Genomic DNA, 27579 nt, shown 5'->3' with positions numbered 1-27579 from the left:
GAAAGAACCTTAACTCCCTGAAGACAGGGTCACCATCCTGAGATGTGGTCTCTTTTCAGGTGGTGTGGAAGCTGGTTATTTGGCTATGTATATTTGGGACAATAGCTTGAGCTATTCCCCAGCCCCTAAGGGAAAGTTCTGATCTGGCCATACTGAGTCTTGCCCATTGGGGCTTTGAAATATAAAAGCTATTTGCATGGCAATCTCAGTTATTGATCCTCTGGTTAAGACCCTCTTGCTTGATGGGCTGGAGAGATGGCTCAGTGGTTAAGATCACTGGCTGCTCCTAACTTGTTCCCTGTTTTCTCCTTCTTCTGATGTCCATCCTCTTTGCCTTTCTGGATGGAGACTGAGCATTTTAGCCAGAGTCCTCCCTCTTGATTAGTTTCTTTAGGTGTACAGATTTTAGTAGGTCCATCCTATATTATATGTCTAGATGAGTGAGTGTATACTGTGTGTGTCTTTCTGCTTCTAGAATAGTTCACTCAGGATGATTTTTTCCAGTTCCCACCAAGTTAGGAGCCTGCCACAGAGGGCCTCTGAAAGGCTGCACCCTGCAGACTACCAAAGCAGATGCTGAGACTTATGGCCAACCTTTGGGCAGAGTGCAGGGAATCTTATGAAAGAAGTAGGAAATAGTAAGATCTAGAGAGGACAGAAGCCCCACAAGGAGAGCAACAGGACCAAAAAATCTGAGCACAGAAGTCTTTCCTGAGACTGATACTCCAACCAAGTAGCATGCATGGAGATAACCTAGAACCCCTACACACATGTAGCCCATGATAGTTCAGTGTCTAACTGGGTTCCATAGTAATGGGAACAGGGACTGTCTCTGACATGAACTGATTGGCCTGCTCTTTAATCACCTCCCCCTGAGGGGAAAGCAGCCTTATCAGGCCACAGAGGAACACAATGCAGCCACTCCTGATGAGACCTAATAGACTAGGATCAAAAGGAAGGAAAAGAAGACATTCCCTACTAGTGGACCTGGTAGGAGAAGGGGGAGGAAGGGAGGTATTGGGAAGGGAGGAGGGAGGGAACTACAGGGGGGATACAAAGTGAATAAAGTGTAATTAATAAAAAATTAAAAAAGATCACTGGCTGCCCTTGCAAAGTATCTGGGTTCATTTTTCTAGAACCCAGTTCTATTTGGGAACACCAGTTCCAGGAGATCTGATGCCCTCTTCCGCCCTGTGCGAGCACCAGGCATGCATGCGGAACACATACATACCTATAGGTAAAACAATCATGCACATAAAACAAAAAGAAATGAACCTATATGAAGGTCTTCTTGCCATATTTATCTGTTCATTTCTTTAGTGTGCACATGTACAGGGAGAGAAGCACAAGGTGCATTTAAAAGTCAGATGTCAATGTGTGGGAGTCAGTTCTTTCAACTACGTAGTTCCCTGGGATTCAGCTCAGGTCTTCTGTAGTGGCAAGCTCTTTTACCTGCTGAACCATCTCTCCAGCTCTCAGAGAAAGACTGCCTCATGTGATGTATCTAGACTTTATTGATTGAGCTGGATAAACGAAAAATAAATTCGCTGTAGGTGAGAGTCAAACAGTTTGGAATCTGAATCTCTCCTTTCTTCATCTTCCTCATGTGGCAGGGCTGGGGCACATAGGTGTTTTAGTAGATTCTGTACACTTTCCAGTCTTTCCTGGCTATTCATCTACTGTTTTGAAGCTGTACTAATAGGAAATGGTAAACACTTAAAAATATGATTATAAAAGCTAGTTCTTTGAGAAAATCAACAAAATAGACAAACCCTTAGCCAAACTAACAAAAAGGCAGAAAGACACTATCCAAATCAACAAAATCAGAAACGAAAAGTGGGACATAACCACAGACATTGAAGAAATCCAAACAATTATTAGGTCTTACTTCAAAGGCCTATATGCCACAAAATTTGAAAATCTAACTGAAATGGACAATTTTCTTGACTGATTCCACATGCCAAAGCTGAATCAAGACCAGGTAAATCAATTAAGTTGTCCTATATCCCCTAAGAAAATAGAAGCTGTCCTCAAAAGTCTCCCATACAAAAAAAGCCCAGGACCAGATGGCTTCAGTGCAGAATTCTACCAGACCTTCAAAGACCTACCAATACTCTTCAAACTATTCCACAAAATAGAAACAGAAGGAACACTACCAAATTCATTCTATGAAGCCACAGTCACCTTGGTACCTAAACCTCACAAAGACCCGACAAAGAAAGAGAATTTCAGGCCAATTTCCCTTATGAATATTGATGAAAAAATACTCAACAAAATACTTGCAAACCGAATCCAAGAACACACGAAGATATCATCCACTACGACCAAGTAGGCTTCATCCCAGGCATGCAGGGGTGGTTCAATATACAGAAATCCATCAATGTGTTCTACCATAGGAACAAACTGAAGGAGAAAAACCACATGATCATCTCCTTAGATGCTGAAAAAGCACTTGACAAAATTCAACATCCATTCATGTTTAAAGTCTTGGAGAGATCAGGGATAAAAGGCACATACCTGAACATAGTAAAGGCAATATACAGCAGGCCTATAGCCAATATCGAACTCAATGGAGAGAAACTTAAATCAGTTCCACTGAAATCAGGGACAAGGCAAGGCTGCCCACTCTCTCCATATCTCTTCAACATTGTTCTGGAAGTCCTTGCTAGAGCAATAAGACAATTAAAGGAGATCAAGGAGATACAAATTGGAAAGGAAGAAGTCAAAATATCACTATTTGCAGATGATATGATAGTGTAGCTGAGTGACCCCAAAAATTCTATCAGGGAACTCCTACAGCAAAGTGGCTGGATACAAAATTAACTCAAAAAAATCAGTAGCACTCCTGTATACAAAAGACAAAAGGGCCAAGAAAGAAATTAGGGAAACAACACCCTTCACAATAGCCACAAAGGACATAAAGTACCTTGGTGTGAACCTAACCAAGGAAGTCAAAGACTTGTATGAAAAAAATTTCCAGTCTCTGAAGAAAGAATTAGAAGAAGATATCAGAAGATGGAAAGATCTCCCATGCTCATGGCTTGGCAGGATTAATATAGTAAAAATGGCCATCTTACCAAAAGCAATCTGCAGATTCAATGCAATTCCTATCAGTTACCAACACAATTCTTTACAGACCTTGAAAGAAAAATTCTCCACTTCATATGGAACAACAAGAAAACTAGAATTGCCAAAACAATCCTCTACAATAAAAGATCTTCTGGAGGTATCTCCATCCCTGATCTCAAGCTATACTATAGAGTAACAATACTAAAAACTGCATGGTACTAACATAGAAACAGACTGGCAGATCAATGGAATCAAATACAAGGCCCTGAAGTAAATCCACACATTTATGGACACCTGTTTTTGACAAAGATGCCAAAACCATTCAATGCTCAAAAGACAGCATCTTCAACAAATGGTTGGTCTAACTGGATGTCTACATGTAGAAAAATGCAAATAGATTCATACTTATCACCCTGCACAAAACTGAAGTCCAAGTGGATCAAAGACCTCAATATAAAACCAGACACACTAAACTGCTTGGAAGAAAAAGTGGGGAAGAGCCTTGAACTCATTGGCACAGGAGGCAACTTCCTGAACAGAACACCAACAGCACAGGCTCTAAGAGCAACAATCAATAAATGGGACCTCATAAAACTGAAAAGTTTCTGTAAAGCAAAGGACACTGTTGCCAGAACAAAATGACTGCCTCCAGATTGGGAAATGATCTTCACCAACCCTATATCTGACAGAGGACTAATATCCAGTATATCTAAAAAACTCAAGAAGGTAAGCAGTAACGAATCAAGTAACCCAATTAAAAATGGGGTGCAGAGCTAAACAGAGAATTCTCAATAAAGGAATATTGAATGGCAGAGAAACACTTAAAGAAATGTTCAGTGTCCTTAGTCATCAGAGAAATGCAAATAAAAACGAACCTGAGATTTCACCTTACACCCATCAGGATGGCTAAGATCAAAAACTCAAGAGACAACATATGCTGGAGAGGTTGTGGAGAGAGATAGGAACCTTCCTCCACTGCTGGTGAGAATGCAAACTTGTATAACCACTTTGGAAATCAATCTGGCATTCTCTCAGACAATTAGGAATAGTGCTTCCTCAAGATCCAGCTATACTACTCCTAGGCATATACCCAAAAGAGGCTCAAGTACACAATAAGGACATTAGCTCAACCATGTTTGTAGCAGCTTTATTTGTAATAGCCAGAATCTGGAAACAACCCAGATGTCCCTCAACGGAGGAATGGATACAGAAATTGTGGTACTTCTACACAATGGACTATTACTCAGCAATAAAAAACAAGGATGTCGGGACTCCAAGATGGCGGCGAGCAGAGCGCACCGTTTTGGAGAGGCAGAAGACATGAATCTCCGGAATTGGTGAGTGGAGAGTCAATCGAAGCTAGAATTTGGACTTTTGGGCTTTCTAAAGGAGAGGGGCCACCACAGAAGCACGGAGTGCTAGTAGATTTAGATCGGGTGCGGACTTCTCCGGGAAGGAAATAGGGCGCTTCCCTTGTCCGGGCCTCCCTCGGGGAAACCCGCACACAGCACCAGGCAGCTGAGCACAAAGCTCACATCCGGGAGATCAAGGCAGCCCGCAGCTGTAGCCACCCGTTGAACATCCATCCCCTCCTTGGACACACGTCCCACTCAGGGCCCTCTGGACCCACGGAGCGTCCCCTCCCCCATCCCGCTGACGCAATCCCAAGCTAGACTGCAGCAGGAAGTGCAGTGGAGCACACGTCCCAAGAGGCCAGAGCACAATAACCCCAGAAACCTTCTCACAGGAGGAGCGCAGGCTCCTTCTTCAACAGTGCCTGTGATCCCTTAGCGCCTGAGATCCAAAACTTCAGTGCCTGCAGGGCACCCCTCTCACACACTGAAGGCCTCTTCATTCACCAACACCCTGTCCCTTAGGACACACCCACAAGCACACGCTCAAACACACGCTACCCCGAATTTGTCTGTCTGTGCATGCGAACTTTCCTTCTACAGGTATAGCTGAATAACCAACGCACACACTGAAACCATTAGACCTCACCCATTTTCTTGAAGAATTCTTCAGATACCAGAGAAAAACCAATCTGACCTGCAGAATCCAGGAACAGACAGTGAACACTACGGATAACCAAATGGCCAGAGATCAGCGAAAGAATACAACCAACGCAAATCAAGATATCATGGCTTCACCAGCAACCTCCAAAATTATTGGACACTCCAACTCAGCAGAAACACAAGAAAATGATTTTAAAGCTATGATTATCCACTTAATTGAGGCACATAAAGAGGAAACCAACAAATCTCTCAGAGAAATAGTCATAGAGATTCAAACAGTTAAAGAGGATACAAAAAAAATCCCTCAAAGATTTGGCCTCCCAAATAGAAACAAAGAAAAACGAAGCGAACGAAGAAGCTCTAAAGAAACACATGCAAATATAGCCAAACAATTGGAGGCAGAAGCAGAGGCACTGAGAGGAAATAAACAAGAAAATAGAGACCATCTTGGAGACACAGGAATCCACACTCAAACAGATAAAGGAAATGTTACAAGACATGAAAACAGAATTAGAATCAATAAAGAAAACACAAACTGAGAAAACCCTGGAACTGAAGAACTTAGAGAAAAGAGAAGGATTCACAAAGGTAAGCATCACTAATAGAATACAAGAGATGGAGGAGAGAATCTCAGGTGCTGAGGATACACTCACAGAAATTTGATACTTCTCTCAAAGCAAAAATAAAATCAGAAAAATCCCAAACACAAACCATCCAAGAAATCAAGGATGCCATGAAAAGGCATAATCTAAGAATAATAGGAATTGAAGAAGAAGAGGAGTCCAGGCTACGAGGTCCAGAAAATATTTTCAAGAAAATCATAGAAGAAAATTTTCCCAACCTAAAGAAAGAGATAACCACAAACATACAAGAGGCCTACAGAACACCAAATAGACTAGACCAGAGAAGAAACTCCTCACGCCACATCATAGTCAAAACACTTAATCTACAGAACAAAGAAAAGATACTAAAAGCAGCAAGGGAAAAAGGCCAAGTAACATATAAAGGCAAACCTATCAGAATCACACCGGACTTCTCATCAGAAACTATGAAAGCCAGAAGGGCCTGGGGAGATATCATGCAGGCCCTAAGGGACCACAGATGCCAACCTAAACTACTTTACCCAGCAAAGCTTTCAATCAACATAGATGGAGAAAATAAAATATTCCACGACAAAACTAAATTTAAGCAATATTTGAACAGCAACCCTGCCCTACAGAAGATACTAGAAGGAAAATTCCAATCCAATGAAAACAAATACACCCAAGAAAACATGGGTTAAAGATAATTTCCCAACAAAAATCAAAAGCAAACAAGCAATGATTCACAGTAACATCGCCACCTCTACAATAATAGGAAATAACATTCAGTGGTCATTATTATCTATCAACATCAATGGACTCAACTCTCCAATAAAAAGGCACAGACTAACAGAATGGGTGTGGGAAGAGGAACCAACATTCTGCTGCATCCAAGAAACACACCTACGCAACAAAGATAAACATTACCTCAGAGTAAAAGGCTGGAAAACAGTTTTTCAAGCAAATGGACTCAAAAAACAAGCAGGAGTGGCTATCCTAATATCTAATAAAATAGATTTTCAAACAAAACTAATCAAAAAAGACATAGAGGGGCACTACATTCTCATCAAATGAAAAATTCACCAAGAAGACATCACAATTCTAAACATCTATGCCCCAAATACAAGAGCTCCTACATTCATAAATGAAACATTATTAAAGCTTAAACCACACATTGATAGCAATACCCTAATAGTGGGTGACTTCAACACACCACTCTCACCAAGGGACAGATCAACTAGACAGAAACCAAATAGGGAAATAAAAGCGCTTACAGAGTCCCTAAATCAAATGGACCTAATAGATGTCTACAGAACTTTCCACCCAAACTCAAAAGAGTATACCTTCTTTTCAGCACCTCATGGAACCTTCTCCAAAATAGACCATATAGTTGGTCACAAAGCAAACCTCAACAGATATAAAAAGATTGAGATAATCCCTTGTATTCTATCGGACCACCATGGACTAAAGCTGGACATCAACAACAATGGAAATAACCAAAAACCTACATGCACATGGAAACTGAACAACTTGTTACTCAATGAATGCTGGGTCAAGGAAGAAATAAGGAAATAAATTAAAGACTTCCTAGAACTCAATGAAAATGAAGGCACAACATACCCAAATTTATGGGACACATTGAAAGCAGTGCTCAGGGGAAAATTTATAGCACTAAGTGCCTTCAAGAAGAAATTTGTAACATCACATACAAGTAACTTAATGGCCCAACTGAAAACACTAGAAAAAAAAGAAGCAGATACACCCAAGAGATTATTTGGAAATAATCAAACTCAGGGCTGAAATCAATCAATTAGAAACAAATAAAACTATTCAAAGAATCAATGAAACAAAAAGCTGGTTCTTTGAGAAAATCAACAAAATAGACAAACCCTTAGCCAAACTAACTAAAAAGCAGAGAGAAGCTATCCAAATCAACAAAATCAGAAATGAAAAGGGGGACATAACTACAGACACTGAAGAAATCCAAACAATCATTAGGTCATACTACAAAAGCCTATACGCCATAAAATTTGAAAATCTAAATGAAATGGACTATTTTCTTGATAGATTCCATCTACCAACATTAAGTCAAGATCAGGTAGAAAGACTGAATAACCCTATATCCCCCAAGGAAATTGAAGCAGTCATTAACAGTCTCCCCTCCAAGAAAAGCCCTGGGCCCGATGGTTTCAGTGCAGAATTCTACCAGACCTTCAAAGAAGTGCTAATACCAATTCTCCTCAAACTATTCCACAAAATAGAAACAGAAGGAACACTACCAAACTCATTCTATGAAGCGACAGTCACCCTGATACCCAAACCACGCAAGGACCCAACAAAAAAAGAGAACTTCAGACCTATCTCTCTTATGAATATTGATGCACAAATACTCAATAAAATACTTGCAAACCGAATCCAAGAGCACATCAAAGATATCATCCACCATGACCAAGTAGGCTTCATCCCAGGCATGCAAGGGTGGTTCAACATACGGAAATCCATCAATGTAATCCACCACATAAACAAACTGAAGGAGAAAAACCACATGATCATCTCTTTAGATGCCGAAAAAGCATTTGACAAAGTCCAACACCCATTCATGTTTAAAGTCTTGGAGAGATCAGGGATACAAGGCACATACTTAAACATAGTAAAGGCAATATACAGCAAGCCTACAGCCAACATCAAACTCAATGGAGAGAAACTTAAATCAATCCCACTGAAATCAGGGACAAGACAAGGCTGCCCACTCTCTCCCTATCTCTTCAACATAGTACTTGAAGTCCTAGCCAGAGCAATAAGACAACTAAAGGAGATCAAGGGGATACAAATTGGAAAGGAAGAGGTCAAAGTGTCACTATTCGCAGATGATATGATAGTATACATAAGTGACCCCAAAAATTCAACCAGAGAACTCCTTCAGCTGATAAACACCTTCAGCAAAGTGGCAGGGTACAAAATCAACTAAAAAAAATCAGAAGCCCTCCTGTACACAAAAAACAAAAGGGCTGAGAAAGAAATTAGGGAAACAACACCCTTCACAATAGCCACTAATAACATAAAGTACCTTGGGGTGACTCTAACCAAGCAAGTGAAAGACCTGTTTGAGAAAAACTTCAAGTCTCTGAAGAAAGAAGTTGAAGAAGATCTCAGAAGATGGAAAGATCTCCCATGCTCATGGATTGGTAGGATTAACATTGTGAAAATGGCCATCCTGCCAAAAGCATTCTATAGATTCAACGCAATTCCCATCAAAATACCAACTGAATTTTTTTTCAGACCTTGAAAAAAGGATTCTCAGCTTCATATGGAGAAACAAAAAACCCAGAATCTCCAAAACAACCCTGTACAACAACAGTTCATCTGGAGGTATCTCCATCCTTGATCTCAATCTATACTACAGAGCAATAGTAATAAAAACTGCATGGTATTGGCATAGAAATAGAAAGGAGGATCAATGGAACCGAATAGAAGACCCAGAAATAAACCCATGTACCTATGAATACTCGATTTTTGACAAAGCAGCCAAAACCATTCAATGGAAAAAAGATAGCATCTTCAACAGATGGTGCTGGTCTAATTGGATGTCTACATGCAGAAAAATGAAAATAGACCCACATTTATCACCCTGCACAAAACTAAAGTCTAAATGGATCAAAGACCTCAACATAAAACCAGATACACTAAATATGTTAGAAGAAAAAGTGGGAAACAGCCTAGAACTCATTGGCACAGGAGACAACTTCCTCAACAGAACTCCAACAGCACAGGCTTTAAGAGCAACAATCAATAAATGGGACCTCATGAAACTGAAAAGCTTCTGTAAAGCAAAGGATACCGTCTTCAAAACAAAACGACTGCCCACAGATTGGGAAAGAATCTTCACCAACCCTTTATCTGACAGAGGGCTAATATCCAGTATATACAAAGAACAAAAGAAGCTGAAAAGCAACAAACCAAGTAATCCAATTAAAAAATGGGGAGCAGAGCTAAACAGAGAATTCTCTGTAGAGGAATATAGAATGGTAGAGAAACACTTAAAGAAATGCTCAACATCATTAGCCATCAGGGAAATGCAAATCAAAACAACCCTGAGATTTCACCTTACACCCATCAGAATGGCCAAGATGAAAAACTCAAGTGACAACACATGCTGGAGAGTTTGTGGAGAAAGGGGAACCCTCCTGCATTGCTGGTGGGAATGTAAACTGGTACAACCACTTTGGAAGTCAATCTGGTGCTTTCTCAGACAACTAGGAATAGTGCTTCCTCAAGACCCAGCTATACTACTGCTAGGCATATACCCAAAATTTGCTCAAGTACACAATAAGGACATCTGCTCAACCATGTTTGTAGCAGCTTTATTTGTAATAGCCAGAACCTGGAAACAACCCAGATGTCCATCAATGGAGGAATGGGTACAGAAATTGTGGTATTTTTACACAATGGAATACTACTCAGCAATCAAAAAAGAGGAAATCATGAAATTTGCAGGCAAATGGTGGGATCTAGAAAAGATCATCCTGAGTGAAATATCCCAGAAGGAGAAAGACAAACATGGAATATACTTGCTTATATAGACCTAAAAGATATGATAAACATAATGAAATCTATACACCTAAAGAAGATAATCAAGAAAGTGGACATGGGCTATGATGATCAATCCTCATTTAGAAAGACAAATGGGATATGCATTGAATGTATGACAGGAGTCTACTGCAGAAGGCATCTGAAAGACTCTACCTAGCAGTGTATCAAAGTAGATACTAAGACTCATAACCAAACCCTTGGCAGAGTGCAGGGAATCATACGAAAGAAGGGGAGTTTGATGTGGAAAGGATAGGAACTCCACAAGGACCAAACATATCTGGGCACAGGGTCTTTTCTGAGATGGACACTCAACCAAAGACCATGAGAGGATAAAACCTAGAACCTATGCTCGGATGTGACCCGTGATAGCTCAGTAATCAATTGGTTTCCCATAGTAAGGGGAGCAAGGACTAACAGGAACTCAATGACTGGCTCTTTGACCTCCCCACCTCCCAAGGAAGGAGCAGTACTGCTAGACCACAGAGGAGGACTTTGCAGCCAGTCCTGAAAATACCTGACAAAACGTAGTCATATGAAAGGGGAGGAGGTCCTCCCCTATCAGTGGACTTGGAAAGGGGCAGGGAGGAGCTGAGGGAGGGAGGGTGGGACTGGGGAGGGAGTGAGGGATACAGCTGGGATACAGAATTAACAAAATGTAACTAATGAGAAAAATAAAACTTAAAAAAAAAACAAAAAACAAAACAAAACAAAACAAAAAAAACACAAGGATGTCATGAAATTTGCAGGTAAATGGTGGGATCTAGAAAAGATCATCCTGAGTGAGCTATCCCAGAAACAGAAAGACACACACGGTCTATACTCACTCATCTAGACATATAATATAGGATAAACCTACTAAAATCTGTACACCTAAAGAAACTAATCAAGAGGGAGGACTCATGCTAAAATGCTCAATACCTATCCAGAAAGGCAAGGAGGATGGACATCAGAAGAAGGAGAAAACAGGGAACAAGTCAGGAGCCTCAGAGGACCTGTGAAAGGCTCTGCCCTGTAGACTATCAAAGCAGATGCTGAGACTTATGGCCAACCTTTGGGCAGAATGCAGGGAATCTTATGAAAGAAGTGGGAAATAGTAACATCTGGAGAGGACAGGAACTCCACAAAGAGAGCAACAGAACCAAAAATTCTGAGTACAGGGGTTTTTCTTGAGACTTATACACCAACCAAGGACCATGCATGGAGATAACGTAGGACCCCTGCACAGATGTAGCCGATGGCAATTTAGTGTCCAAGTGGGTTCCATAGTAATAGGAACAGGGACTGTCTCTGACATGATCTGATTGGCCTGCTCTTTGGTCATCTCCCCGTGAGGGGGAAGCAGCATTACCAGGCCACAGAGGAAGACCATGCAGCCACTCCTGATGAGACCTAATAGACTAGGGTCAGAAGGACGGAAAAGAAGACCTCCCCTATCAGTGGACTTGCGATGGGCATTTATACAGAGTAGGTAGGAAGGGAGGGATTGGGTGGGAGCAGGGAAGGAACTACAGGTGGGATACAAAGTGGATAAAAGGTAGTTAATAAAGAATTAAAAAATATGATTATAAATGAAACAAAATTATATCACTTTATGCATACACATACTTATATAGACATATGTATGGAATGATAATAATCAAAGTAACTGCTTTTTCTAAAGCAATAATTTGGAAGTCAAAAATTTCTTTGAATATTATGAAAGCAGCCATTGTGTTGGGTCTTGTCCTGGAAACTTCAAGCTAAAAAGAGCTGTCATTTATCATTCAATTGAAATAGGATGCTCAAGGAATATTGAGTAACCCACCACTTCAAGTGTATCTAGACTTCATAGCTTCTAGTATTCTTTCTTCTCTCCTTGAGAGTAAAAAGCAGAGGCTGTCAATTTTTTTTTTTTTTGGTCTTTTGTACTGCGGAGGAATTTCAGTGGGAAAAGTGTGGACCTGAGTTCGGATCTCCAGAAGCCACATCGAGCCAGTCATAATAGCACTCACTATAAGGCCAGTATGTCTGTAGTGAGACGGGAAGTAGAGGCAGGAGAATTCCTAGAAGTGGACAGGGCAACTAGCCTGGAGAGTGCAGCAGGAAGCAAGAGACCCTGTTATGGACAAGTCAGACCATGAGGACTATCATGGGAGACTGTCACTAACCTCCATATGTATGCTATGCCACCTGCATATCTACATTCACAGAAACATGCAATGCATGCGTGCATACTCACACACCATCATCATCATTATCATACATACATATATATCACAGATTATTTTTTAGACCTCTGTTTCCAATAATTGCAGTGAATACCACTCTGTGTGTAATCACTTCTTTTTCTTTTAAAACCAACATTAAAAAAACTTCATCAGTATGTTCATTGTACAGGTACAGTGATTACCATTTGAGTGCCCCAACTGTGTCAGGGGCAGCATGTGTTAGCCTGGACTGGGGGAGGGTCATGAGAGAAGAGGGAGGGAGGGCAGGATTGGGAGGGGACGAGAGAGGGGGCCACAGCTGGGATACAAAGTGAATAAATTGTAATAAGTAAAGAAATAAAAAAGGAAAATAAAATAAAGTCATATAAATAAAAAAGAGAGATTTTCCTTGCTTTCGTGGTTTTTCTGTCTCGAGCTGGTTACTGGGCTCAGTTACCAGATTAGCTGTTGAGAACAACTCATCTCATTCCTCACTCTTCGGCATTCCATGGCTCACAAATTCTGAGAAAAAAGAGCCAAAAGACTGAAGTACTTTTTGTGGATCTCTGTGCCATCTTTGGCACAGAGATTATGTTCAGATCTTTTAAAATATTTTATTTATATTATATATCTTTATATTTATTTGTGCATCATGTGCACACCTGGTGCACACAGGCTAGAACAGGATGTTGGATCTCCTGGGGCTGAAGTTACAGATGAGCCACCATATGGGTGCTGGGTCTTGAATCCTGGGTCTGTGCTCTTATCCACTGAGGTACTGCTCCAGCCCCCGAAGTCAAATCATGTAGACTGGTTGGCTGTTTCACTTTCCTATTCAAAGGAACATATAGCTCCAGTGGTGGCACCATTTGTCTCTCCCGACCTCCATAGGCTCAATGACAGATCTGCAGACAGATGAAAGCTGAGACAGAGCTGGCTATTTCTTGCTGATCTGTTTGCACTGCAAGTGAGGGCTGCAGGGTACCTCATGTGTACCTCCTGGTGTGATCAGCCACAGAGCATTGCGGCTCGGTTTGAAGGCACCCTGTGGGAAGAAGCAAATGTGAGAAAGCTGAAAAAAATCCTGAGAGTGTGCCATTTTAATCAATTAAATGGCATTAACAAATTGCTGTTCTCTTCCTAAGCTTGTAAAAGTAAAGCTTATTAAGGGAAAAGTTGACATTTATTGCATAAAGAAAAAATGTACTTGGTATTTGCAAGCAGTACGTTTTTTTTGTATTGTTTTGTACAGAGAAATGGATTTTGTAGTTTTTTTTTTCCTTTGGCTGGTTGTCAGGGAGATGCTTTAGAGAAGATGGAAATGACTATGCTCCCAGTGAACTACTATAAGCTTTATAAGTCTAGGGACCACAGTTTTTCTCATTTTTGGCTCTACATCCATGTATTATATTATAAAACATACCATTCAGTTTATACTAAGTGGAACTGGATTGAGATAGTCATTCCTTGTACAATAATTGGTAAATCATAGTGTCATGCAACACATATATGTGTGTATTAATACTAGGATGTGAAGAGGAGTAATAGAGAGTTCAGGCTGTTTCTGTGGCCTCTATCAATGTGCCAGAGAAATGAATCTCTGAACAGAGTGAACTTGAGAATAACATAGAAGAATTGCGACTCAGGATGTACAAGCCATGATGTTCTCCAGAAAACAAAGGAACAGAGGAATGACATCATGCAGGATGCATTGAAGGCAGGTTCATGGTGCTGGCAGCAGTTTATTGGAATTGGTGAGTGTCAGTATTTACTAAGTAAGGGTTATAATCTTACAGTTACAGCTAGATCAATGTAGTTTTCAACTTGGATTGCAAGTTGGCCTTGGAAAATTCTATGTGTGACCTGTCACCTCTTAACTCTGATGTAGTTGGGTATGGCTTAAGTAACTTCATTTTGTATCATCATCTTTTACAAGGGTGAAATCCTTGAGGTCTTTGGAACATAGCAGACCAAAAAGACAGAGGAACATATCTTCATAGGTGCAATGATTGATTTGAGGATAGCGGAAAACTGAAGGGAAGCTTAGGGGTTTCTGCATAGAGGAGCCATCAGCCATTCCTGAATGGCAGTTTTAGAGTTACAGGCTCTGTTGCTAATGGGCTTAACTTTATTGTTATGGACAGAATTGTGTTCCCACTAGTTTATATGTTGAGATAATAGCCTCCACTGCAATTGAATTTGGAAATAAGATGTTTAAGAAGAAAATTAGGGTTAAATGACATCATGGGGCTATTCCCTAATCTGGCAGGACTGCTGTTTTGGGAAAATGAAGGGGTTATTTTTAAAGTTATTATACACAAATAGGAAAGAACATGTGATGACAAAAAAAGAGAGGCCTTAGAATAATTCAATCCTGCTGATATCTTGATCTTGGACTTACAGCTTCCAGACCAGTAGGAAACACATTTCTTTTCTTTATGCCACTTAGTCTGTGGCACTTTGAGGTGGTAGTTTCTCTGGACTACTCCTTGTAGGAAGGAGGGTAAACAGCTGACAGTCTTGGAGGAGTGTACCATGTTCAGCGACAAAGCTAAAACATTAGCTCACTAGTTCCCAAACCCTCTTACCTCTGTTGCTATGATCTTTTTGCATTTTTGGCCAAGAAAAGAGAGAAGTGGATTTGACGGTGGTCTTACTTCAACTCACAATTTATTCACAGCCCTGCCCTGGCTTATACTTCTCTTAGTTTCAGAATACAAGTGGTAGAATTTTGCTGCCAGGGAAAAAGTATTGGTTGCCAATCTAAGTGACAAAAACAGAGGTGGGAAGCCATGAATACAAGCAGAGAGGTAAGAGGGAGGATGTGGCAGTGCAGTCAAGACGATGGGTGTTCCCGATTATACAAGCTTAATGAAAACATTGTAGAGGGTCAGCCACATTTTAGGTTGATCTTGGAGCAATGACCAAGTCCTCATGTGTCTCAGTTGCCTTATCTGTAAGGAAGATAGCAATAGAGTTGCTAAACGGTTTAAATGAGTTAATGATATGTAGAATGCTGGGAACAATGCCTGGCAAACGGTGAGGACACTGTAGCCGCTATTGCGCATGGCGATGGTGTTGATAGTAATGATGATGGTGTAGGTGATGTTATTGAAAATGATAATGACTATTGGTTTTTCTCATGCACTTGAACCAAAAATACTGGTGTCTTCCTCCTTTCCTAAGGTTCTTTTTGGTTTCATATCAGATAGTTTGATTAACTTGGGCTGTCCAATCCTACTTAGCAGTCTTCATAGCCTGTAATGTGTATAGGGTTCCCTCTTAGTGAGAACAACATGGCTTGGATATCTACATGAAGCGAAGAATCCATGTCACACTGATTGTGGACCTTGATGGTGACTTAGCTTCTTGCTGCCTTGTGGACTTAGGATATGAGCTGGGGCCTTGATCTCAACTGCCCCTTCTTTTTGGATTGGTTTTTCAATCACTTCCCCACTTATATCCGTTTTCTTCCTTCCTTTCTCATGGGGTTCCTAGGAGGCATCAGCATTCGAGTCTAGGCTGTGAAGTTTATGAAACAATAATTTAACTTGCATGATTCCTTTCCCCCTAAACATCACTTTCCATCATACCTGCAAGTGTATTCCCTGGATATTTGCCACGTTCTGTCTTATATGATACTTTGCTACAAAACCTCTCTATATTCTAATGTTTTACTCAAACTCTGCCCTCAATGAACAGCTTATGTAACATTTTGTATAATTTTAAATTCCTGGAGTAGGTGAAGAGTATTTCTGGAAAGCACAGATAATTCTGTGTCAAGTGTAGCAGAAAATAGATGAGTTGGCCTGGGGCTTTTGTCACTGTCGTTAGATTTTCATGGAAAGTCCAGCAAAATCGACCTCTTTTTTTATTAAAGAGTTTTTCATAAAAAGCTATCCTCTTGAATGCTTCCAAAAACTGTATTTAATGACACCTTGTCAAGTCTATGACCTTGGTAAAGATTTTCCTCCATATATGAGATCATGCCATGTTTATCTTTATAATTTCTGCACCCAGAAAAGCACCTGGCACCTGGTTGAAGCTCCAGTGTCAGTTGGATGAATAAAGATGCTCTTGAAGGTATATCTTTCCCTTTTTCCCTGTATGCTTTAGTTCTGGCAAAATCTTTCATGGAAGAATGACACTAATTTGTTTTTACAAATCTTTTTGCCAAGCTATTACTTTAGGATTTACTGCCCGGCTCTCAGAGGGCAATGAGGGGCAGAGAGAGAGAAGGATGTAAACACTGTAGGTATTTATTCTAAGCCTGAGTGCGGAGCACCCCATTATTCACTGGCCACAATTGAGGATGTGGGCACAGGAGAGTCTCCGTCTTATGCTTGTTTTGTTTATGTAACGCAGGCTCTGAAATGATTATTTGGAATGCTTTATATCTCTTCACCGCTTTGACAGCCTGTGTAACCACAGAAATATGCACAACCTGTTCACTGTTTTTTGGAGGTATGTCAAAATATATTTGAATTTAATTATTTTTTGTATGTGTGGCATCAAGAGATGCTTTCTGGTTCTTTCCATTCTTTTTTCTATTTCATGTATTTTACAAAGTTTATGCCAAATCTCATTTATTCAAGTAGGCTTAGAAATTAGTCTTAAGTATAACCAACAGAAATAGCAAAATGCAGCCGTGCCATTATTCCATTTTCTATTCAGGGGGCTGTGCTCCAGATTCTTTTAGTGTCTTACTCAGTATTGTTTATTTCAACTATCATTGAAATATTTAAGTAAAGATACGAAGCACAGGGAATGCTTTTGAACTGCAGTCATTGAAACCAACAATTTTATAAAACACTCTTTAGCACTGAAAAAATTTGAAGTTGAAAAGACTTTTTAAGAGATTATAGAGATGACGATAGCTCAGCCTGTGCTCGACTCAAGCTCACACTGCTGAGAGACGTGGGAATGGCAGGCAAGGGGCTGAACCATCCCTACAGTGGAAAGAGCTCATTATAGGGCTACTTTTACCTTTGTCAATCTGGCTGCCAATATCCAATCCTTAATTAAATTATTTATATTAATTTTTAAACTGTATATAGTCATTGTACATGGTACTGGGTTATATAAAGTCTGATTATTTCTAAAGACTTTCTGAAATAGTTAGTTTTCAGTTGCTATGACAAAATACCAGAGATGAAGAAATGCTTATTTTTTTTGCTCATGGTTTCAGGAGTTTTAGTCCATGGCAAGTTGGCTCCATTGCTTTGGGGGAAAGAACCTGTTTATCTTTATAAGGCAACAAGCAAACAAACACATCAAAAACCAAGACAGGAAAAAGTGAGCACTGAGTTCTAGAATTTATTCTTTAACCTGTGTTCCCAAAGATCCAGCTTCCTTCCACTGGACCCTACTTCTTAATCATACCACTAACTTCCAACAGTGCCAAAGGCTAGTGACCAATCGTAAAACCACAATGGCCTTCATGGGCTGTTTCAGCTTCAAAGTGTAACACTTTTATATTCTAAAACCATCAAGTCTCTGAAGAAAGAGATTGAGGAAGATTCTAGACTTCTCATGGTTTTGTAGAATTAATACTGTAGAAACAGCCATTTCATCAAAATCAATGAACAGATTCAATGCAGTCCCAACCAAAATCCCCACATTCACCATGGAACTAGAAAAAAGCATACTAAAGTCACAACGAACCACAAAAGAAGTGGTAGCCAAAGCAATACTGAGAAAAACAGACAATGTAGAGGAGTTACCATTCCAGATTTCTTATAGAGCTAGAATAATAAAAACAGCATGATATTGGCACAAAACAGACATTTAGAGCAGTGGAATAATGACAACAACAACACCCAAACTGACTGCATGCAGCTGCAGCCGACTGCATTTTACGAAGTGTTCAAAGCCACGCATTGGGAAAAGAAAGCATCATCAACACATAGTGCTAACAAAACTAGGATCTGCATGTACAAGAACAAAGTTAGACCCACTAGAACCTGTACAAAAACCAGCGCTGACACTGAAGGTGCCAGGAGAAACAGTAGGCAGTATCCTACAAGATACAGGTGTAAGGGAAGATTCTTCTGTCTAGGGCTCCATTAGCTCAGGAATTACAGTCAACAGTTGACAAATGGGCCCCCAAAAAGTACAGATTTTTATTTTCTTTTAACCAACATTTCTCTCTAGCCCATCTTTCTTTTCTTTTCTTTTTTCTTTTTTCGCTCCCTCCCTCCCTTTCTGTCTCTTTCTCTCCTTTTTTTTGTTTCTTTATATATTTTATTTTTTTCTGAGACAGGGTTTCATTGTGTAGCGCTGGCTGTCCTGGAACTCTGTAGACCAGGCTGGCCTTGAACTCAGAGATGGGCCTGCCTCTGCCTCTGGAGTGCTGGGATTAAAGGTGTGTGACACCACCGCCCTGTAGCCAGCAGCCCCTCTTTCTATTCCAGCCTGAAACCAGGACTAGTATCTTTATCTTGTTTGTACTAAGAATCCCCCCTTGTCCAGTGTGCTGTATCTACAGAGTAATACACGGAGGCGAATGAAATAAAAACAAAAACAGTGTGGTTCTCAACCTTCTTAATGCTGTGACCCTTTAATACAGTTCTTTGTGTTGTGGTGACCCCCAACCATAAAATTATTTTCGTTGTTACTTCAGAGCTGTAAAATCGCCATTGTAAATATCTGCTTTCCCATGGTGGCGACCCACAGGTTGAGAAATGTTTGTCTAGAAGGCGTGATGGCTGATGGGTATCGGAAGCTGGGCTCTCGCTCAGCAGGTCCAGTTAAGCCCTTAATTTTTAAAGTGCTCTAGCATGGGGGACTCATTTCCATGACATTCTTTCAAGAAGAGAGCCTGCTGCTTGTGGTCATGTGAAGTGAAGGCTTTATGTTCCCAAGCAGAAAACCTGGCTGCCCTGAGACACACAAGCTGTGCTTATAAGGGAAGAATCACAAGGGAGGTGTGGACCTGGCCTATAAAAAGGGATTTCGAGAGGCTTCTGTTTCACAGACGGTGGTCCCAAAGCCTTGAGGGTCAGGAATGCAGACTGTTGGAATCTGGGGTGTGGGAGGTGCTTCCAGGGAGCGGCTCTCGGGACTCCTTTCCTCTGCCCCCTGTCCTCTTGCTCCTCACACAGCGATCTCAGGGTGTGCATGAGTTCCTACCTGCCTTTCTTTAGTATGGGACCCTCCAGAAGACCCTGTGTACGGATAGCATAATTCCCGCCCGCCCCCCAGAAGACAGAGGGAAATCAAGACGAGGGAGGAGCTCGGAGTAAGGGAGGCAGAAACATATGCGCTCCTCGTCCAGCAGGTGGCAATGACAGCACGTGGCTAGGCTGAGAGGCAGCCCAGACCCGAGGACCAGCGCCAGGGCTGTTTTTGCTCATCTCCAAGGCTGATTCCAGGACCTGGTACCTGCCATCGCTTGAGCCCTCGGCCGATCTTGTAAGAGCTTTTCCATTTGATAATTTATAGGAACATCACTTGCTTCCGTTCTATCCAGCGGCTTACTTAGAAAGGCTGAGCATGTTTTCATAGATCAGCAACCCTCCAAGTATGAAGGGAAATAAAATGTTTTTCAGCCTGGTGATGGCGAGGGTTTGTCTGCCTTAAGCACTCCAGCGACCTGACGATCAAATAAGGACAAGGTTGTGGTTTTGATCTCTGTGGAGGCCAATTACTTTATTCTATTGTGCGGTCAAAGGCCTCACCGCCGGTGTGTTTAACCACCTGGGAAACGCTTGCTTTGCTTGTGGGAGGTCAGCTGTGTGGCGGGGTCAAAGAAATTCACTGAAGCTAGGGGGAAAGTTCTGCCTTAGCGCCATGCAGTCTTGGGTCAAAAACGCTCTCCTTGAAGGCAACAGACATCGTACGTGAAAGTAGCAGGAAGTAACGTTCAAAGCCATGAACTGTCCCTGTGATAATCCACTTGTACACAGGGAGAATGGGTTTTGCCATTTGAAACCACGGTGAATTCTCTGCTTCAGTGGACCATCTCTGTAGAACCTTATCTTCATTCTCCTTGCTGGTCTCGGGGAAAGTCTGAGGTGGAGAAGAATCTGGGAAGAAAGAGCAGACTGAGTCTCCGTCCTCCTCACACCACTGCCTTGTAGAGCTACACTTGAGGCCCCGCCTCCCTACCGTGGTATTCGGGTCCGAAGGCTTCTCTGAGGAGAAAACAGCAGGATCCTTTCGTACATACATGAGAGCCCAACTTCTTCTTCTTCTTTTTTTTTTTTTTTTTCTGGCTTCATTTCGCCCTGCCCCAGAGAGCCCTGTCTCATGGTGTTTCACCTCCGTGGCTGTGTCCATCACCCATTCAGTTTTGCAAGCCAGAGTTCTAGGATCCATGCCTGACACCTTACTTCTCTTGACTTGTTGTCTCACTCCCAAATCTTAAAAGCTCTATCTCCTTTAAATCTAACATCATCTATACCATCACCCCTCTTGTCCATATCTCCATTTCTGCTGGATGTCTGAGTAAGCTCCTTTGGTATATGTTCGTTCTAGTCTTCACTATGAACTCCTTTCAGAAAGGAGCTTCTGTTGATCTGGCCACAAGATTGTTCCAAAGCAGGTCTGTTAATATTTTCTATGCACAGGACAGGACCTCTTTACATTTAAGAACTATTCTTTGAACTGGACAGGAAAAGCGGGAAAAGCTTTGATGCAACAAGACACCATGTATAATCCCATGTCAAGTGTCTCGTACTTTTGCTCATATACTGAAATACAAACAGAATACTACGGAGCACTGTCTCACACTGCAGTGAACAGGAGGGTCACTGCAGGCAGAGGGAGAGGGCGGTGAGGCTTCAGGAGACCTTCATGGAGGCCTCTGCAGCAGACACTTGTGCAGAGCTTAGGGTTGTCGGCTAGGCGTGAGAGTCTCATCTTTGGGGAATTCAGAATCTAGACTCAGAAAACAAGATTACACATTATGGCCCTGTGGCTGAATACTTTGAGCTGAAGACTATTGGAATGGCCTCAGTAGCAAGGTCTCTTTGTGACCTCCTATCTTATTTTCTCCTGATACCTTCTCTATGTCATGATAGACCATAAAAATGAGAATTCCTTCCTACAAGAGGAGTCAGAGTAACCAGGACCTCATTCCCTTAAACCCAGTTAGTTAATCTAGGAATGGTACTCTAACCTTTATATGTAAAATCTCACTACAAGGAAATTGCTTGATCTATCTGGCCTGAATTTGGATCATTTCAGAATGGGTTATTTTAGAATTCATCCTGTCCCACACTCAGGGATGAAGATATGTATGGTGGGACCAAAAAAAATCTGATTTCTCCCTTTAGTCTCCAATATTAGCCCACTCTTTCTCCCAGTGTGTGTGTGTGTGTGTGTGTGCATGTGTGCATGTGTCTGGGCATGTCACAGGCCAGAAGAGGGCACTGAGCATCTTCCTCTCTCTCCATCTATTCCTTTGAAGCAGGATCTCTCCCTGTTGTTTTCTCAACTAGGCTGGAAGTCAGCAAGCTCTGGGGATCCTCCCATCTCTACCTGTTTTGGGGCTAGGATTACAGTTATGCACAGGACTTGTTACATTGCTTCTTGGATTTGAACTCCAGTTCTTAGAATTTCTCAGAAAATGCTTTTAATAGCTGCACCTCAACATTTCTATGTAGTTTTCCATGATACACTAAATGTAGGCTCAGCAGTATTTTCCTTTGGGTCTTTTCTGTCTTCATTTTTGAAGGCGCCACATAATGTAAAACTTTGATTGAATAGAATTGTTATGGTTTTCTCTTGTGCATCTTTCTATAAAAATATGTTTCTGACACTTATGATACAGAGGAAAAGGGTTACATCTTTTCTGAAAGGGAAGGAAGGTCGTTAGGTAAAATATGTGGTATGGAATCTGCTTAAATCCAGTATAACACAAACACCAAGTCAATGCAGGTGACAAAATTTATTGTAAACAAATTGCTACTGACTGATCAGGGTCACAGAATGTATTTCGAAGCTGAACTTCGACCCTGAGCCAGAATATCACAGAATATTTAGGCTTGCAGAAGACAAACATCTGTGCCAAGTTATTGTTACATTTTCTACCAATCAGTATAGGAGTTTGTTCCTGGGCCTGGGAATGTGAACTTAGTTTTCCCCTATGAGAAAATGCAGTCTGAAAACAAAATGGTGGGTTTTAGAACAAGTTTCTTTCTCTTGTTCTCAATGATAAGAAAATACATAAAGAAACAAAGTTCATAATTGTAATTAATCTTTTGAAGGAAAAGACCAGTATATTGTGAGCAAGAGTAACAGGGTCATGATTTTGTTTGAGGATTAAGAAAGGGCTAAGAAGCGGGGTGAAGGTGAGTGAAGCCTGTGGAGGAGTGGTGGGCAGCATTCTACATAGCAGGGGCTGGTGAAGGGAAAACAGGGCATAGGACTCATGCAGCCCCAGACACATAGATGGGGCTGGTGCAAAGAGAGCCCGGAGAAGAGAGTGAAGGGTGAGACTCAAAGGATTGCTAAGGCCATGTGCAGGGTTAAACTTTTCTCAGAGGTGATGGGAAGAGAGCCATTCTGAAGGTTTAGAGAGTATCATCACACAATTATATGTAAAACTCAGCCTGATTACAGTTTTCAGAGGGACAAATAGGAAAGCACAGAGAGCAAGTCTATGTACTGAGTGGGTGGTGTACAGCTCTTTAGATGGATTGGCAAAAGCAGCTCCGGTTGGCATGGGAAGCCTAGGACAGGGACAGAATGTCCACAATCAAGAGGCAGAAATGACAGATGGCAGGAGGTAGTGGCTCTATGTGTAATGAAGTGCTGGTCAGGAATCTACAGAGAGGATGTGGAGATGCGGGTGCAGGTGCCATCCATTGTCTGTGCACAAGACACAAGATTTTTTTCCCCAATGTGTGGAGCTGTATGTGCTCAAGGAAGAGCTGAAACAGACCAGCTTCATGTTGTAGGAATAAATTCTTTGGAAAACTGATGACACTCAGAGAGAAGTAAAGTCTGGAGTTATTTAAGTAGCAGGAACACCAGAAGCTGGCGTTTCCATAGTACTGTCAACTATGATAACTACTATTTATCAAATGCCTTTAACAGACTTCACTCTGCCAGGGGCTTGACATGCCATTTACAATCTACTCACCCGATTCTTTCACTGTACCTTCCCAAAGTGAGGATCTGAACGGAGAGGACCACAGCACCATCTGGGTCCTTTCAGTAGACATCTCTATTTGCAGTCATTGATCCTTCCTTCAAGGGAGCGTTTTGTTGCTATTTTTAGAGAAAGAGGCTAGAGTTCTTCAATGAGATTGCTGTTCCAAAGGAGATGAATCTGCAATGGATCTGGACACATTGCAAAAGTGAGATTTGAATTATCATTTCTCTGATTCTAAGATTCATCTCCATTCCATCTGTATTAGTTAATTTTCTGTTGTTGTGATAAAACATCCTGACTAAACGCATCTTATGGAAGAGTTTATTTGGGTTTATGGGTCCAGAGGGATAAGAGTACCTCACAGCAGGGAGGCAAGGCACTGAGTAGCAAACATGAAATAAGAGGCTGAAAGCACTTACCTTCAAATGAAAACAAGAAGCAGAGAGCAAGCAGGAAATGGGGCCAAACTGTAAACATCCACATCCCAGTGATGTATTTCCTTTCTACCAAAGGTTCTACAACTTCACCAAATAATACCACCAACTACAGATCAAGTGTTCAAATATTTGAGTCTGTGGGGGACATTCTCATTCAAACCACCATAACGTGCTATCAAAGAGCTACTCATCACTTGTAGTGTCATTAGGAGCAACGCATTTATTTATACGAACATTATTCTATTACAATGTGAGCTTATTGAGGTCAGTGACCATGTATTACTTGTTTTTGAACTTCTTTTGTGTAAAGCAGTTGTTAAACAGTTTCTATAGAAAGGGATGGAGCTATTGACTGCTGTGCTTTCCTGTAAGAAAAGGAAGAACTTGTGTCATTAGCTTCGCATGACTCATTAGCTCCTATGGTTGCAGGGAATATATCCAGAGGAGAAAGACCACTGATGTCACCCAAGCTTCCTTTCTACATTCTGTTGTCACTCACATTGAACTTCCCTAGCCCTCATGCCCTTACGTCATGGTCCTCCACCCTGAAACTACCGTACATTCCATCACTGGGGAATCAGAGTGGAGGTCCTTTGAAAGGCTATGGTTTGCAGCTACTTAATGGACTCTTGAAAATTATGTACACACATCACTACAGAGGAGCAGGGATGCTGGGAAAAGGAATGCTGGCTGTGTGGCCAATTAAGATGCATACTGTATAATGCCAATGTTTCCTCACAGGGCTACTCAACAGTAGGTTTTAATTATGCAGTAATAAAAAATGGAGTAACAGCAGTAAATTATAGTTGGTGTCTAGGAATTATTTCAGTCCAGTAGTGAAAAATTTACAAATTACATGAAACAAATATTCTGAGTTAACCACAGAGTGTTTGTAGAGCTGGTCTTGTGTAAAAGACATCAATATTTTTCATTATCACCTTGCTGCTTCTGGCTGATTAGCATGGCAACTGTGCTAAGGATGGATTAAGAGAGCCCTGGGTGGAGAAGAGTAGATTTGACACACTGTGGAGACACTGAGAAGTGACAAGGCCTAGGAGGGGTGAATAAGAGTTTTCATAGGTATAGAACTGAGGGAAAGTCACTTGGACTCATGTAAGTTTCAAAGATGTGGCGAGGGGAAGTGAAAACTGTTCTGTTGGCCAGGCATGAGGGGAGAATGAATATTGGGCCATGTCTAAGGCGGATAGGTCAGTGTTATCTGTTCAGAGGCAGAGATGCTGGTAGACTTGACTGCTGAAAAGAGGACATGGCTGTTGTAAGCAGCCTACAGCCAAAGCAGAAGTGTCTACTGTTTTTTTTTTGTTTTGTTTTTTGTTTTTTGTTTTTTTTTTTTTTCTAGCTGCTACAACCTGTGAGATTTTGGGAAAAAAGTTTTTTTTTTTGTTTTGTTTTGTTTTTTTTCTCTCCAAATTGTAAGGAAATAAATAACTTGGTAAGGCTGAGGTTTAGTTAGTTTTATTAAAATGTACCTTTGTCTGTGACCCAGGGGCGGTGATCTACCTACCTACTTCATACCACACACTGTGCTACATGCTTACAGAGACATGAAGACTTTTATTAAGGTCATACAGCCTCATGACAAACTGCAGTATCTCTAGCCTGTCACTCACTCAGTTGTGCTCATTTGATCAAGGCATTTGTAAGCCAATAGCCACTTGCTGTGTAGGTGTGCTTTGTGACAGCTTCTGTCAGCTTTGCTGGGATTTGTTGCTCTATTGTTTTTTTACTCGTTCCAATGTGAGGTTAACCTTGAGGAGCCGCTTTTGAGTGATGGACTGCTGTGAAGCAAATGTTTTCTTTTCTCTCTTTCATTTTTATTTAATTTTTCTTCCATATATATATTTCTCTATGTTTATTTAATCACTTTAAAGCCTGATACCAGCCCCCTCCCTCCTCTCCTCCCAGTCCCACCCTCAAACCCCACTTTCTTCCCCATTCTCCCATCTCCTTCTCAGGGTACCAACCCACTCAGATACTTTAAGTCGGAGAAGGACTAAATGAATCCTCTTCCACTGAGGCCAGATAAAACAGCCTAGCTAGGGGAAAGCGATCCAAAAGCAGACAACAGAATCAGAGACAGCCCCTACTCCCATTGCTAGGGGACCTACATGATGACCAAGCGGCACATCTGCTACATATGTGTAGGGAGTATGGGCCCAGCCCATGCATGCTCTTCTGTTAGTGGTTCAGTCTCTGTGAGGTCCCATGGGGGTTAGTTTACTCTGTAGGTCTTCTTGCCCTTCCTTGACCCCTCCAGCTCCCTCAATCCTTTCTCCCACTGTTTCAAAACAAAACTCCTGTGCTAGGCCTATTGTTTGGCTGTTTACATCAGCTGCTGGCTGAAGCCTCCAGGAAGACAATTATGCTGGGCTCCTGTCTATGAGCATAGCAGAGTATCATTAATAGTGACAGGGGTTGACTCTCTCCCATGGAGTGGGTCTCAAGTTGGGCCAGTCATTGGTTTGCCATTTCTTCAATTCTGCTCCATTTTATTCCTACACTTTTTGTAGGTGAGACAAATTTTGGGTTGGAGCTTTTACGGGTGGGTTGGCATCCCCTTCCCCTCAAGTCTCACCTAGCTACAGGAATTAGCAATTTCAGGCTCTGTATCCCCCGCTGTTAGAAGGTTCAGTTAGGGTCACCCCATAGACTCCCAGGAGCCTCCCTGCCCCAGAAATGCCTCCCACGCAACCAATTTCCATTCTCTCTCGTGGTTTCCCCATCTCTATTCTTCCCTTCCCATACCTGATCGTACCCCATTACCCTTCCCCACCCCTCCTCTACCCAATTCCATCCCTCCATCTACTTCAGATCACTATTTTATTTCCCCTTCTGAGTGAGATTCAGGCAGCCTCCTTTGGGTCTTCTTTGGCTTCTTTGGGTCTGTGGATTATAGCATGGTTAATATCCACTTATAAGTGTAATTTATGGCTAATAATCACTTATAAGTGAGTACATACTATGCATGTCTTTCTGGGTCCAGGTTACCTCACTCAGGATTATCTTTTCTGGTTCCACCCATTTGCCTGCAAATTGCACGACATTTTTATTTTTAATAGCTGAGTAGTATTCCATTTTGTAAATGTACCACATTTTCTTTATCTATTCTTCAGCTGAGGGACATCTAGGTTGTTTCCAGATTCTGGCTATTACAAATAAAGCTGCTATGAACATAGTTGAGCAAGTGTCCTTGTTGTGTACTTGAACATCTTTTGGCCCCGGAGTGGTATAGCTGGTCTTGAGGTAGACCTATTCTCAATTTCAAGAGAAACCTCCAGATTAATTTCCACAATAGTTATACAAGTTTCCACTCCCAAAAGCAATGAAGGATTGTTCCCCTTGCTCCACATCCTTACCAGCATGTGCTATCACTTGAGTTGTTGATCTTAGCCATTCTGATGGGTATACGATTAAAAATCTCAGAGTCATTCTGATTTGTATTTCCCTGATGACTAAGGACATTTCTTTCAGTGCTTCTTGGCCATTCAAAATTCCTCTGTTGAGGAGTCTCTGTTTAGCTCTGTACCCCAATTTTTAATTGGGTTATTTGTTTTGTTGGTGTTTATTTTTTTGAGTTCC

Source organism: Psammomys obesus, unplaced genomic scaffold (genome assembly GCF_907164565.1).
Source record: "Psammomys obesus unplaced genomic scaffold, mPsaObe1.curated_primary_1811, whole genome shotgun sequence".
Taxonomy (NCBI): Eukaryota; Metazoa; Chordata; class Mammalia; order Rodentia; family Muridae; genus Psammomys; species Psammomys obesus.
The sequence above is the reverse complement of the archived record's forward strand: the minus strand, read 5'-3'. Positions refer to the sequence as shown.